The sequence below is a fragment of the Tinamus guttatus genome, unplaced genomic scaffold (genome assembly GCF_059628265.1).
Source record: "Tinamus guttatus ecotype Peru unplaced genomic scaffold, ASM5962826v1 Tinamus_guttatus_pri_ptg000271l, whole genome shotgun sequence".
In the NCBI taxonomy this organism is placed as follows: Eukaryota; Metazoa; Chordata; class Aves; order Tinamiformes; family Tinamidae; genus Tinamus; species Tinamus guttatus.
Genome location: NW_028288805.1, coordinates 709,937 through 724,739, shown reverse-complemented (window position 1 = coordinate 724,739; position 14,803 = coordinate 709,937). Strand labels below are relative to the sequence as shown.

The following is a 14,803-nucleotide window of genomic DNA, read 5'->3' as shown; positions in this document are numbered from 1 at the left end:
CCGGGGCGGCGTGAGCGCGGCGGGGCGGGCGGCCCGGCCGCGGGGCGGGCAGTCTCCTCCTCCTCGCAGCGAGACTCCGGCTCCCCGCACGCACCGGAGCGCCCGGCTCCCTCCTCCTGCTCCTCTCCCCTCCTCCCTCTCCCTCCTCCTCCTCCTCCCCCCCTTCCCTCCCTCCCCGGGTCGCCGCGGCTCCGGGAGGAGCGGGGGGGGCCCCGCTTCCTTCCCTCCCCCCCTCCTTCTCCCACCCGGAGCGCCCGCGCGGAGGCAGGTGAGGACCCGGCCCCGGCCGCGCTCCCTCCCTCCCTCCTCCCGCCCCGCGGCAGAGGCGGCCGCGATGGCGGCGGCGCCCGCCGAGGCGCTAGGCCCCGGCCGCCCGCCCGCCGCCGGCCGCTCCCCGCGGGGCGGCCCCGCGCCCCCGGGGCGGCCGAGGCAGCGGGAGCCGCCCCGCTTCCCTTCCTTCGTCCTCCTCCTCCGGTTTGCGGAAAGTTTGTCGGCAACTTTCTGCCCTCGGGCCGTGGGGCGGGGGTCGAGCCGCCCCCGCGGCGAGGCTGGCGGCGGGGCGGGACGGGACGGGGCGGACGGAGCCCGCGGGGCCGCTGCGGGCTCGGCCCGGGGCAGGCGGCGAGTCCGTGCGAGGCTGCGGCGTGTGGCCGGCCCCGGGCTGCGGCCGCCTGGCCGGGCCGCGCTCGCCCGGCCGCCCGTGTGGCTGCCTCACCTGTGCGCGCCGCGCTGTGCCGCGGACGGCGTCTTTGTGCCCTCTCGGTGGTTTTTCTTATTTATTGCTTGTTTTACTAACCCGTCTCCTAACGACCCGGTAGCCGGGGCCCCGATTCGGTTACTCGATGCCGAGTGCCTGTATGCTATTCAGCCTGGGGCCAAAGAACAAGAAAGGGCCAAATTCAGGAAATCCATCTCCAAATGGGCTCCCATGGCCCAGCCGCGTGTGTGTAATTTATTTTCTATTTTTTGCTCGGTGTTCTGAGTTGTATCTCTCCATCTAGCAGGAACATGACTACTTTAAATTTCTGAGTCATTAATTTAAATATTCAATCATCACACTTCATCAAACCTCCTCATGTTCCTTACAGTTAAAAAAAAAATGTATGGAAACCCCATAGGCCCCCCTTGCTGCAGAAACCGACTGTAACTCTGAGCTGTGTGGACCTGTAGACTTGCCGTGTGTGAAGTTATGCACCAGTCCCTTCAGGCCAAGGGCTGTTTTATTCTTTTCGATATTATACGATATTACAAATGCATGGTTTTACTTTATTAATTTAAAAATGGACCTTTCCAAATGTTTGGAGTGAATATGGGCCACTTTGTACGGCAAACTGGGATATAAATACCTCTGAATTTCATAATTGTTAAGGAGGTTTATTCAAGCTTACCTAGCAAATTTAAACCTCGGCAGAGGTTGGTTGTTAATTAAAAAATAGCTGTTTGAGTTTAGTTAATCTGGCAGAATGATCCCAATATTGTTTAAAGCTTAGAGAGTGTTGCTAAGCAAAGTTCATTGTTTTTATTTTAATTCATGGAATGAAGTTTCACGTAAATCTTGTAAGTAAAATTCACCTTTAGTCAAAGAAGCAAGACAAAAACTTTACTTAAAAATTGTGTTTTTTTATTTTGTTTTGAAGCCGTGACCCTAAAAGAGGAACTTGTAATAAAATTGTTTTGTCAGATACATTTGTAGCATCTCTGTGCTTATGGATTTACCATTAGTAGCTGCGCTTGCAGACTTCGTGAATTTAAGAGCAGATCCGCATCAGATAACAAAGCCTTGCACTTTCAGTTATTTCCTGTGTGTGTTTGTAAATTTATCGACAGGAGGTTCCAACCAAATTCACGCTCGGTCTGTGGGTATGTGAAGACTAATGGGTGTGTTTTGCACAGCTAGGGCGTAAGGGTTAATTTCAGGATGAGCTAGTGTTTGGGATGTGAACAGAAAGAGCAGTGCTGGCACTCACAGAAACCGTGTTGAATTTCAAAGAAAAATAAACAATACCAGGAGTGTAAATCTGTGACAGTGGTTGGTGAGGGTGATTGCTAACGATTCTGGGAGGCTTGTTAGCTTTAAATCCTCAAGAAGTACAGCACAAGGACAACTGTACTGTTTGGGTGTCTGTCACTCCCCCTTCCAGCTGCTGGCCATTATCAAGTAAATTTGGCAGCAGAGGAATCAGAGATGGACAAATTCCACAGAATTTGTAAAAGTGGAGGCATTGCTTGGAAGAGAGCTGTTATTTGCACACCAGGGAGTTCACGTGAACACTCATCTCCAGTCTGAAATTGTCACAGGAAATCGGGCTTCGTTGTTTTTCGCTTTTTGCGGAGCTCCTTCTCTAGTACTTTTCAGTAACTTTTTAATATTTAAACCCCAGTTTTACTCCTCGTGTGATCCGAAGAACTCTAGAATGCGAGTGAAACCAAAGTGGCTTTAATTTGTATTTCATGTTATAAAGCGGGATGTCATTTGGAATATCTGCCAGCTAACCATTCTTTGTCTATGAAACAAATGAACTAAACTAAAAGTATACATAATCAGCTAAGCTACTTGAAATAGCTTAAAAAACACACAGTGCTTAGTAAATCTGTGATTACTTTGGTGTGCTGCCTACTCTGTAACAATTATTTCTTGTAAAACTTCAATTTATAACTTACTATTTAAAATCAATATTCTTGTAACAGAGCAAATAAATACACCCTGAAGAATATCCTTTATTTTGAATTTTTCCTACTTCCTGCAACCCAGAAGAGCAAATCCGAACTGCGTCTCCTCTGGTAGAGGATTGTTGTCACGTGGCAGTGACAGGAAGGTCTGCGTTGTGACAAATGTCAATTTATATGGGCAAAGTTTACTTTACGGACAAAGTACTTACAGGATTTTACTCTTCTTTTATGCCTTCTGAACAAAAGCAGTATATTCAGCAGATAATTCCTTGTGTTCAAACTGTTGCCAGTTTGAGTGAGCTACCCTAGTATTTTAAAAAAATCTGTATCAGTTAAGAATAATTGAAGAATACTTCAAGCATGCCTAATTATTCTGCCCTGTCATATTATGCATCCCCTTCCAGATAGGTTTTTTTTCTGTGCATATATGGTCTGTGTGGGGTTTGAGAAGTTTTATGAAGGGTTGGGCTCCTACCACTGGAAACCCTGTGTTGCTTGACAAAACAGATTCGTTATTGAGGGAGAAATGTAATTTTTCAAACTACTGTGGCTATGTAGTTTAGTTTTTATCCTGGAGGAACCTCTTGTGAAGTGAACCACCCGCCACAAGAAGATGGACTGTTCTTGTGTCATTTTCTTATGGGGGACAAAAATGAATTAAATGCAGAATGCCAGTGGGATTCTGCTTTGTGGTGATGTATCTTTATCATGTAGCCACCATTTTTTTTTCTTTAATACAAACTGCCTTACAGTTGCCATATGGTAACTTCTTTCAATCACTACAGTCCTTGGCTGCATTCAAAACAATGACTTAGAGCTGCAGAGCTCCAGATTGCATTGCTAATTGCCAGTTTCTGAATGCGAACCTGGACAAATTCCCATGTGTATGCTGAATTAGTAGGAAAAAAGGTAATGTTTAAAAGGCACTGTCAACTAACTGCAGGACAAGTTTGATTATAGTTTTTAAGGGGTCATTCTTACTGCCATTTCCATCTGTGGAAATATGATTTATTCTTAATGGTGCCAATGCAGCAGAACAGAAGCTGGTGCCTAAGCAATTCATAATGAGTGGCATTGCTCTCGTGGGTAAAGTTAGCATGCAAGATTAGGAATCAAGATCATAGTAGCATTTATGATAGAAGCAAAATAAAACTAATTATTTACGTGTAAGTTTTGTTCTCTCTACATTTAAAAACTTACTAAAAGTATGAGAGTAGCTCAAAATAGCAGAATCTGAATAATACAAAGCTGGAAAATACCAAACTTCCCTCTCCATCACTTACAAGGAGCACCTACAAGGAGCCCCATGTATTGCACTGTGTCCCAAAAGTCAGTAAATCAAAGCTTGTCATCTGAAATGAGCCCTTCAGTTAAGGGTCTCCCCTGAGGACTGCTAACCTTGGCTTTTATCTTAGCCCTCCAGCCGCCTGATACGTGCTTGGTACTCGGTAGGGGCCATCAGTAAGAAAATGCTTAGTTGTATTGACTGTTATGAGTGAGATGCAGGTTTTGTTTTGATTTCTTCTTGTCTGCAGTGATCCTAATGTTACAGGATATGGTTGGGGAGTGCAGGGGAAGTAATGACCACTAAAGCCTCAGACTGGTATTATCTGTTTTTCAGTTCCTTGAATAATGCAAGATGTCATTTAGGGAATTAGATAACTTTGCTTTAATGGCTGATCTCACTCTCTTTTGTTTAGTTTTTGGAAGGAGAATGTTATATACGGTATAGATGTTATATACGGTATAGATGTTATATATATTTACTAGATTCTCATAGGTGTTTATTTGAATCTGTGAATTCTGATGAACATGCTGCACTTTTAAATATTTTGTCTTTTAAATTAGTACTTTGTGGGGGAGAAGCACTGTTGTGGTGCAAGTTACACCTTTCTGTGGTTTTCAGACACCAAGAGTCTAGAGAAGCCTATGAAAAATAATGACTTCTCAGAAGCTTTGACCTACCCTTTTTGCTCAGATTTTAGGATCTGCCGGGCCAGGCTTACACCCATGAATAACTTCATTTATTTCCAGACAGTGGAGTTGTTGAGTAAACATACTCATCTAAGTATATTGTTTGTAAGCAAGGGCCTTAAACTCATTTCTGAGGAAACTTTCAGATGCATTTTGTGATGGTCTGATATTTAAAGTTAGTCTTCATTATTAGAAGACCTTGACTCAGTGGGGTTAACTTCCTCTGTCCATCAAAGCACTTTCTAGTCTTATACAAATGATCCCTAATGGTGTTTTAATCACGGTGTGAATGGCAGAGCATGAATGCAGTCTGGTTTCAGGTATGCTCCCAAAGACTGATGGCCTTACGGCCAAAGAAGGATAGGAAGAGGACAGTAATATTTATGTTTCTCCTATTCTTAATGGTTGTCTTTCATTGCTCAGGCCAAGTTTACAACCTTTTCACTATGTGCCTGCAATGTTCTGCTTCTGGAAGCAAAATATGATATCTAGGTTAAAGGTTTGAAAAGTTTCAACCATGCTTAGTATGCTTACAATTGCAAGAAAAGGCAGTGCTTGTTGTGAGGTATTTAAAGATTAATTGGAGGGTACCGTTAATCTCTTGTCTGTTGGCATTGTATAGCGGTGTAACTGTTTTGGCAGTCAGCTACGAAGAGAAGACAAAAAACAAATTAATACTGAACAGTCCTATTTTAAATAAGTTGCTTTAAGTATGGTTAGATAACAAATTTAATATTTATGCTTAGATTTTTGGCAAAGGAAACCTGGGTCTGAATTATTATGTATAGTATTTTCCTTCTCTTCATTTTATTGGAAACCAAAATCGTGACCTGTACTTGTTACCACAAGAAACTCCAAAGTGCTTAAGTATACCTTACTCTTCTGTTCTGTACTATTCCTGTTTGTGCTTGTTTATTTCCCACCTGACTTGCTCAGTGCTAATGTTACTTTCCTCTAACAACAGTACCCCAAGATCCAGGAGCTAAAAGGACTTGCCCAGGGTAGCATGGCCACAAGCTTCCTTGGTTCTTCAACTCCCGTTCTCAACATCCACCGCTGCCCCCTTCTCAGACGCTGGAAACCAGTGGTAACCAGTTGACTCACAGAGATGCTTGGCCTTAAATGGACTTCTGGTGTGATTCATGGCAGCTGCTCTTTCAGTGGGCTTTGCTTAATGAACACGTGCCTCAGAGATGAGAAACGTTGAGGTCGTGGTTTTGGTCTAAGCATGTTCCATTCAAAAAACTAACCTACGAATCATGTACAGAAAACTTTCTAGTTGGAAAGTGTCCGTACCTTGAAAATACACCTGCCTGTGAGTGTTTTCTTCCCCACAGGCGAAGTCAGGCGAAAGAATGCTAGAGTCAAAGAAAATTATTCTGTGGTTGAGGAATTAAATGGAAACTGAAAGGCAAAAGTTTTGTATTTTACTGTGAACTGTTCAAAATGAAGACAGTAAGTTTAACAGTACATCTTCGGGATGGTTTTACATTTCTCTTGTCTCTTTGTGCTTTAATTTTGGTGTTGGTTTTCTAAATGTCTTCAGTTTGAGATTAAAGCCTTATTTTAGCAATTTCCAAATTGAGGTCTTCAGAAGGTGGTTAACAGGCAAAAATTGTAACATTTTAGTAAAAAGTTTAACAAGGTTAATCTGGAGAAACTGAATATTATGTGACATGTAAATCTGAAATATGTTTGGAGTTAATAATTTTGTAGAATTTAAAAGAAAAAAAAGTCAAAAATCTGCCCTAAACCTAATAACCATCTTCAAGTTCTTTAGAGATGTGACCTTTAAATTCTGGTTAGGAGTAAGCAAGATTGAGATAAGGAAAGCATATGGCCATAGTAGTTAGTATATAGTGTCCCTTTGCCATAGCTCCTTGAACTAAGAAGAGAAGATACCAGCAGAATGTTTTAACTTTTCAGTGTTTTCACTAGAATATAGCCTTAGTATTTGTGGTTGGTTTAGTCCAAGTAGTTCAGTTGAAATAATCTGTGTTCCTTTAGAGCTGCAGATTTATTTTTGGAGTGTTATGAGGCCCCAAACACATGTGAGACTGCATCTTAACACACTTTTAGAGAAAGTGTTCGGGTTTCCTCCCAGCAGTAGTATCATAGAATGTAAATGTGCATTTTGGTTTCTGAGGCAGGTAATATTTAGAGGCTTTGCTAAAGTGTCATTTCACCTCAGTAAGCTTGGAGAGGTTGGATTAGTAGAGTGGTTAGGTCCTGAAAACAGAAAGAGGGAGAGATTTGAGTTAATTCTGATGTTGTGAAATATTTATTGAAAGGGTAATTAATGGTCATAATAGTTCTGGTATGGTCATATTGTCTGCACCTAAACAGAAAGAGGGGAAAGGGTAGACTGTTCTTAGTGTGGACACCTCTGCTTGATTCTTTCTTTGTAGCAAGTTAAATATGGCAAGAATGCACTGCATGCATTGTTTAGTGTAGTAATAATAAAGTGTCTGAATTATTATTTTAAGCTATATAGAATTACTAAAGCAATGAAAGACTAATTTATTTACTAGATTTTTTTGTCTTCCTAGTTTATATTTAATGAGATTTGAATGGAAATTTTGATCAATATTCATGTAAACATTGTATTTTACAATACAATTTAATAATACATTGGCTTTCAGGTAACGATATAGAAAGAGATACATCTAAAAGCAGACATGTTTTTAACTTAAAAATTCCCGATTGGTTTTCATAAGGAAATATTAGCTTTAATTGCTTAATTATTTTGGTTACCAAAGCTTCCAAGATTTTTAGAATGAAGAAATTTCATACTTGAAACTTTTGCTTTTTTTCCAAGAGTCTGATCTCCCCTGCTTCTTTTAACCTCTTAATATGTTTCTCAGATTCTACTGCACTAATATTTAAACAAAATTAGTCTGGGAAGAATAAGTTGCTACTTCAGGTATTTTGCATATCAATTTCTGGTGCTGGGTGCATATGAGTGACTTCTGCCAGTTTGGTGGTTTGAATATATTTAAAATTCTGGCAGCTGACATAGTTTTAGTAATTTTTGAATTATATATAAATCATCATCATAATAAGTTTAGGTTTATCCATTAAGAACTACTTTAAATATTAAAATGAAAACTCTAGAATAACTTTCCATTATAGCGTGTTACATAGTCAGTTAGTATGTGACTAAATTTGTCTGGACAGATCTATTTTACTGTTACATAAATACTTAGAAGTAAATATCACTTCTAGCATTTTATTTAGTATATTCAGGTAACCAACAGATTAGCTGTCTGAATCATCTCGAGGCTTACAATGTAACCTGACTAATTCTGCCAAAGCTTTGGATACAGTGAACTGTTCACAGTCTGAGGCACTCTTAAGGATCCTAAATATGCTCATGGAAATTTGAAAAGTTTTTAAAATGTTATTGCTGCATAGTTCCCGCTGCTTTGAGACCATGCGATTAAACTGTTGCTTCTTTTAAATTATATTTCTAGACTTGGGGAATCATCAAATTCTCCTCTCAGTTCCTTTGAAACTGGAAGGACAGACATGTATTAAATGGTAAAATTTTATAGTGGGAGTATTTCAGTGGAATTAATTTCATTTTTAAGCAATTGTACAACAACTTTTCATATGCTTTAACTGAAATAGCAATTAGAGTTTTTTCTCTCTCTCTCTTTTTTTTTTTGTTTCATCAAATCCTTTGTATACTTCTTCAGCTAGTTAGGAAGTGAAAAAAAATCTGAATCTGTTCTTATTCATAGATATTTTAGCTTTACTATTCTAGAACCTGATCCTTTTTCACACTGAAGTCAAGTGCAAAATTCCTCTTGACTTCAGGAGGAGCAGGATTAGCGTTACACAAAAGGACCACGTTGTTCTCTGGGGATAAGTGGAGGCAACTCTATTGAAGTAGACTTCATTGGAGTATAAAATGAGGACAAAGAAGTGTTGCCTGCCTCTGCTGGCAATGAAATTGGACCTATTATATCAAACAGATAGGTTAATTTAGCAGCTGAATCAAAGAAGTTTTCCTTCTTGTGATTATGTTAATTCACTTCATTAAGCAGTTAGTTCAGCATGTCTCTTATTTTCGTGTACAATTTTTTTATGGTATTAATCTCTTTCAGTGCCTGAAAACTATACTCATGACTTTTTTGCATATGTGACAAAAATTATCAGAAAAATGTTTTCTAAACTACTAGCAAATTCAGCTGAAATAGTTCTACATATATATAGTTGAAAGAGATTTGATATGCTCTACAAGGGTTTTCTCTATATCAATTTCATATAGCAGCAAAAGTAGGCTTGTCTTGCGAGTGGTTTGTTATAGTCTGGCTAAGGTAGGAAGACTGAAATTAATTCCAACCAAATGTTGGATAGTGTTTTACCCTGTATACTTGCCAGTGAGCATGCAAACCAATTCTACTGACTTCTGTGATAGACAGTAATTTCTTTGGCTACTTTTATTGTGCTTTGCACAGCGATATTTATATTATATGCATAAAAGATTTAAAAATAGTATTTGAAAGGTGAACTAAAATATAGTAATTGATTATGTAATACAGTCTTGCCATTTTTGCACAATTTATATGTACTGAGCTTCCTTCAGAGCTTCTGATAACTACTGGGATCGTGAATTCAACAGCTTCTGTGATTATTTTGACTGAACACAGTATGTCTTTTTTTGCACCATTTGACGTTTCACAAAGGGAAAAAGGTCTGAAACGCTATGATCTTCTTAAAATAATTTTTGAATGAGTACTTAAATAGTGTTCAGGTTGAGTGTCTTTAATAATATTTTACACGCAAAATAAAATCTCATCAATGAGAAGAATGCAGGTTCACAGAACTCTCTGACAAAAATCCAAAAATGTGTAGCTATGGAAAAAATAAAACCTCTAAATCTAAATACGCTAAATACCTCTAAAACGCTCTTAAAAACTCTAGAATACTTCTAATACTCTTTAAACCTCTAAAACCTCTAAATACTGCAGTATTTAGGTGGTGTGGGGTTAAGAAGTAAAACAAAATTCTGTGAAATATTTGAGGTACTAAATTTACAAAACAGGACACAGGAATGATTTTCAGATTAGTCATAGTTAGGAAGTTTACTGAAATACCAGCTTCTGCTCAGAAACATCCTGTGCTTTTATCGTCTTCCACTAGCCGCCTCTGTTCAACCTCTCCTTGCTTTCAGGTTTTTAGGAACTCTTGCTGCAACTTCTCTGTGACTAAAGCATATTGTCAGTCAGCCCAATCCTCTCCATGCCAGCCAACTGTCCCCTTAATGCAGCAATTCAATGGAATGAATAGAGCTCATGCTTTAAGGAGACAATTGGCTACCAGAGAGGGTGCCAAGTTGATTTAACTTTGCGCAAGTGTGAAAGCGTTCTTAAATGGATGCTGTCAACCAGTGTTGGCCCAAGGTTTCAGCTGCCTGAAAATTGTTATAATCCAACTGGGAGTATGTCCAAATTTGTTTATAATATTTTAGTAAACCGCTTCACTGCAGAGAGTACTAATATCCTTAAAACTATTGTTAGACAGACGTCCTTGGTCCAACAGAGCATAGTAGATGTGTTCTGGCCAAATATACAACATTGCTTTTATTTTTTTTTTATTTATTTATTTTGGCAGTACATCACTAAATTGGTGAGAGAATGGAGGATTCAGGTTGTAATCTGCTCTTCCAGTTCCGTTTAGTGCCACAGCATGTGTTTGAAGCACTTAAACGTATAATACAGTGTAAAACCACAACTGTAGCCTGCCATTACTGTAGGACTCTCCGTGCTGAACTGATGTTTAGTGAAGCAGTAATTGGATTATCCATTAACTGGAAATGCCTGGGACCAGAGGGAGTTTAGGAAAACTGCATTGTATCTGTTACCAACATTTCATTTATTTATTTATTTATGGAGTTTGCAAAGACGTCTGCATTCTAGGTATGTAGATCAGAGAAGAAAGAACGCACAGTACCAAACCCTCTCCATTCAAGCAGTGATGTGAGCACAGGCATTATTTTTAGTACAGTTAAGGTATGATATGTCATCTTAACTGCTGTCTCAAGGGAAGAGAGAATATCAAAAAAGATAGGCAAAGAAATGCATGAAGAAGATGCTCCTTAAAATTACTGCTGTCTCAGTTTCAGGGAGGCAGGTAATCTGAGAAATGGGACTAATTCTGTGTAGAGCCTGACAAAATACAGGAATTAAGCAGGATGTGTTTTTAAAAAGGAGGGGATATTTTCCTTGTTGCTCTGTGATCACCAGGCCATTACAGCTGCAACAACATTACTACAAATTTAGATGAGCTTGTGGGAAGGAAAAAAAGCAGCATTGTTACTTCAGTGTCTGGCTGGAATAAATACTCTGTTAAGCAATGGCATGAGATCGTTAGTTGTTTTAAGGACCTCCCACTTAGTAGGTGTGCAGCTATGAATGAGTTAGCATGTTTTTATGGGCCTGAAAGGAAAATATTTAGATAGAAGAAAAGAGGAAGAAAGTCACCAGGCTCCTGGGTTGTGTCTTTCTGACCCAACCCTGCCAGCAGGTGGAGGGAGATGATTCTTCCCCTCCACTCAGCACCAGGGAGGCCTCAAAGAAGAGCTTGTCCAGCGAAGGTCTGGGGAGATGAGGATGAGCTTGGAGCATCTCACATATGAGGGGAGGTTGAGAAGGCTGGGGCTGTTCAGCCCAGAGAAGGAAAGACTCCGGACAGACCTGTTTTGTCCTTGTGCATAAACACCTGATGGGGGAGAGTAAAGAAAACAGAGCTGGACTCTTTTGAGTCAGGCTATCTACAAACTATCATTTGTGAAGAGAGTTCTCTTGATACAGCTAAGGGTTGTAGTATTATTCTTAAAGTAAGCCTTTATCGTGTGTGGTCCTTCTCAAATATGCTGCTTTAGTGTGCTAAGGAAAATGAAAAAAAATGCATCTTCTCATGATTCTGTCTTTAAAGAGGCTTGCATTTATATTTTAGAAAAAGCAGAGTGTTCCAAAGTGGAAGAAAAACAACCGAAGGATCATTATTGTGTTGACAGGAAAGCAGTACTGTAGTTAGAATGTAGATTCATTTGTGTGTGATCTGTAATGTCGTAGCCTTTATGATGCCAATCTTTAAGAAAAGGCTTCAGGAGAGAACTTGGGAATTACAAATCATTAAGCCTGACATCTTTACCAAGTAAATCAATAAAAATAATAATGAAGAATTCTTGTTGTCCGGATTTTTTTTCACTGGTGTGCAGCATTGTCAACTAGAATTGATGAACAACAGGGATAGACATGATATACTCGGGAAGAGTCAAAAGCCTGTTATAAAGGAATGTCATATTTTGCAAACCCATTGGAGTTGTTTGAAGACATCAGGAAGCATGTGGGTAAGAAAGACCTAAAAAATAGTTTACTTGAATTGCCAAAAAGCATTTACAAGGGTCATCCCCAAAGAACCTTCCAGAAGCGAAGTAATCTTATGCTGGGGGTAAGGATGTTATGTGCATAAATAATGCGCTAACATATAAGAAATGGCGAGTTGGAGTAATAGCATAGAGAGAGGTGGCTAGCAACAGTTTTCAGGGTTCTGCTCATGGGACGCATTCAAGTTCATAAAGGATGTAGGAGAAAATTTACTAATAGGTAGTAGAGACAAGGCCAGACTGTCGCCTTGCACAAGAACTTGAATGTTGCTCAGTGACTGCGTGTCAAAATGGCAAATGCAATTCCCCATACATAGCTTAAATGGTGTGTTTGGGGGAAGGAAGGAGCAAGGCTTACCTTCACATCCCAAAAGATGGTATCGAAGCTGACCATTACCCCTCAGCATTGAGATCAAAAAACAACCAAGGCTTAGAAACTGTTGGGGAGCTATGAGAATTTTACTGTCAAAACAAAATCATCTTTGATTTTTTTGTAGTTCTTCCCCCCGCCACCTGCTTCCATCTCCATCTTTGTCTTAAAAAGAACATAGTTGAAGTTTTTAAGGGAAAACGGATGTAGCTAAAGTCATGAAGCGATTTCTGGAAGAGGAAGGGGGTAAATTCCTTAGGCTGGAAATGGTGCCTGAGAGGAGTGGTATGGCAGAATTCTGTAAATGGAGCAGTAGCAAAGAAGCATAAATAGGGAATGCTTATTTGCTGCCTTTTTTAGTACACACACACTAAGGGGTATCTAATGAAACTAACAGCTGGTGAATTGAAAGCAGACGAAAGGAGGTGGTTCTGAAAACAACATGTAATTAAGCTATAGAATTTCTTGCCTTAGGCTTTTAAGGAGGCCAAATATTTACATCAGTGCGAAGAGAAACTGCCGATTCGAAGCAAAGTCATCAAATGCAAAGACCAGCTTCTTGTTCAGGAAATCCTGCTGCTGCAGGTTGTTGGAGGCCCAGGAGATATTCTGGAGAAGCATCTCTGAGTATCTGTGCTGTTACACTCTTCACTGGGTATTTGCTGTTAATTATTGCTGGTTATTGCTTTTGACGTTGCTTTGGGTGAACCTTTGGTCTTGTCCAGTACGGCCATGCCTTTGCTGCAAGTGCTTTTGGTGTTATTTTTTACACTTACTTCACAGAATCCTCTCTCACGTACCCCTTGCCCATTAGGGAGAGGTGTTTTAGGAAAGAGGTGCTTTTGAGTGGGTGCTGCCCAAACAAATGGGTGCTCTGGGCTCTCCTACACTGAATATTCCTGTTCTCCCCAGGCCTGCTTTATGGTGTCTTGTAGTGCTCTCCCCTCCCACAGACATACAAACCCCATGTGTCTCTGTGTTCTGTGTGACCATTTTATTCATGAAAAAATATACTTCTTTATGATGGTATGAATAAGAGACCTCTGTACTTGTTAATGGGAAGGGTAATATTAAAAGAGTACATATTTTGTGTTGGATGGCAATACTGCATTCTCACTGTCTGAAAGAAGATACTGCTGATTAATAAAGCTTTTGTTAGGATGACAGCTGCACAAATCCTGCTATTTTGATATAATAATATTTCTTCACTATATAACACATCACTGGTTTAGATTTTGATTCCTAAATCCTCATTTTTAATAGAAACGCTCCTAAAACTTAGGGTGAGTTTAGGCAATTGCTAGTCTTAATATTGTGTGTTGAAACAGTTACATATAGTTTTATGAAGATACAGAATTGTAAATAGCTTCCTGTATATGGTTGCATTATTTTAAAATAATTCCCTTCATAGTCAGTATGTGTTACAATCTTTACAAAATGTCAGATGGATGGGCTTTTTATTTGACATAGGTGCTCATTTTTCCATGAGCAAAACTCTTAACCCACACCTTGTGTGAAGGTCAGATAGAGCCTGCTAATATTTATAAATAATTTAAACTAATTCCAGATGCTAATTTAGGATAGTGCTGCTTCTCACTTTCTTGAAATAAGTTTCCTAGCCTAATTTTTTGATGATTCAGTAATGTAAGAAGAGCGTCAGGCGTGCTGTGCAGCTCCAACATCAGCATTAGTTACCAGGAGGTAGGCTGGTGAATGCCAGCTCTAGCTGTCTGTATCTGAGCTAGCTCTGTAGGCTCCCTTAATAGTCAGTAGAGAGAAACAAGCACTTTTACAGCATGATTCATCTCATCCTGAGATAGATATATCTAAATTTGGGAGATGAATTCCACCTGAAGTCCATTCCTGAATTTAAATATCATTGGATTAAACTAAGGAGTTATTTAAGAGGACCCCAACTTGACTGGGGTGGCAAATGAGCAGAAGCTTTTTGTTTTCTCCTATGAAATAGTTCTCAGAAATTTAATATCAGCAGCCCATAGCCTGTTTTGTATTTTGTAATGCATGAAGCTGCTCTGCTTATGCCCAGTTTGAAATTTAGCAGGTTGGGCCTTATCCGCACTGCCTGGTTTTAGTCGTCTAGCTCAGGGTGTGGCTGTCTGAACAGTAGCCAGCTGGTTTGATTTTTTGGTTTGTTTGTGTTTTGGATAGACTAGCGTGATGAGAAGAGCAGGGCATATGACATCATTATCTTCCTGCTGTAAACGTCCTGTCAAATGACAGAGATGGGGATGGGGAAAGTCCTTTAGGCCTTTATCGTGCTGTGAAGGGGCCTGTGTCTTCCCAGTGACTGCACAGCAAGTCTGTCCGCAGCAGAGCGGCCTCGCAGTGTTGAGCACCTAAGATTAGGCCGTGCAGGTGCCTTCCTTAGTCTG

At 40.0% G+C, this 14,803-nt stretch overlaps 1 protein-coding gene across 2 annotated transcripts in view; it reads left to right on the top strand.

Moving 5' to 3' along the window:
* The first annotated feature begins 221 nt into the window (after window positions 1–221).
* Window positions 222–14,803, top strand: part of YES1 (YES proto-oncogene 1, Src family tyrosine kinase) — a 44,053-nt gene continuing 29,471 nt past the window's right edge. The window contains exon 1 of one of the 2 annotated variants that reach the window (XM_088527245.1): window positions 222–268. The gene's annotated coding sequence lies outside the window, so the exon portion shown is untranslated. Of the gene's footprint in view, window positions 269–2,795; window positions 2,817–14,803 lie in introns of those variants that run through there. The other variant, XM_088527246.1, reaches the window with a different exon arrangement.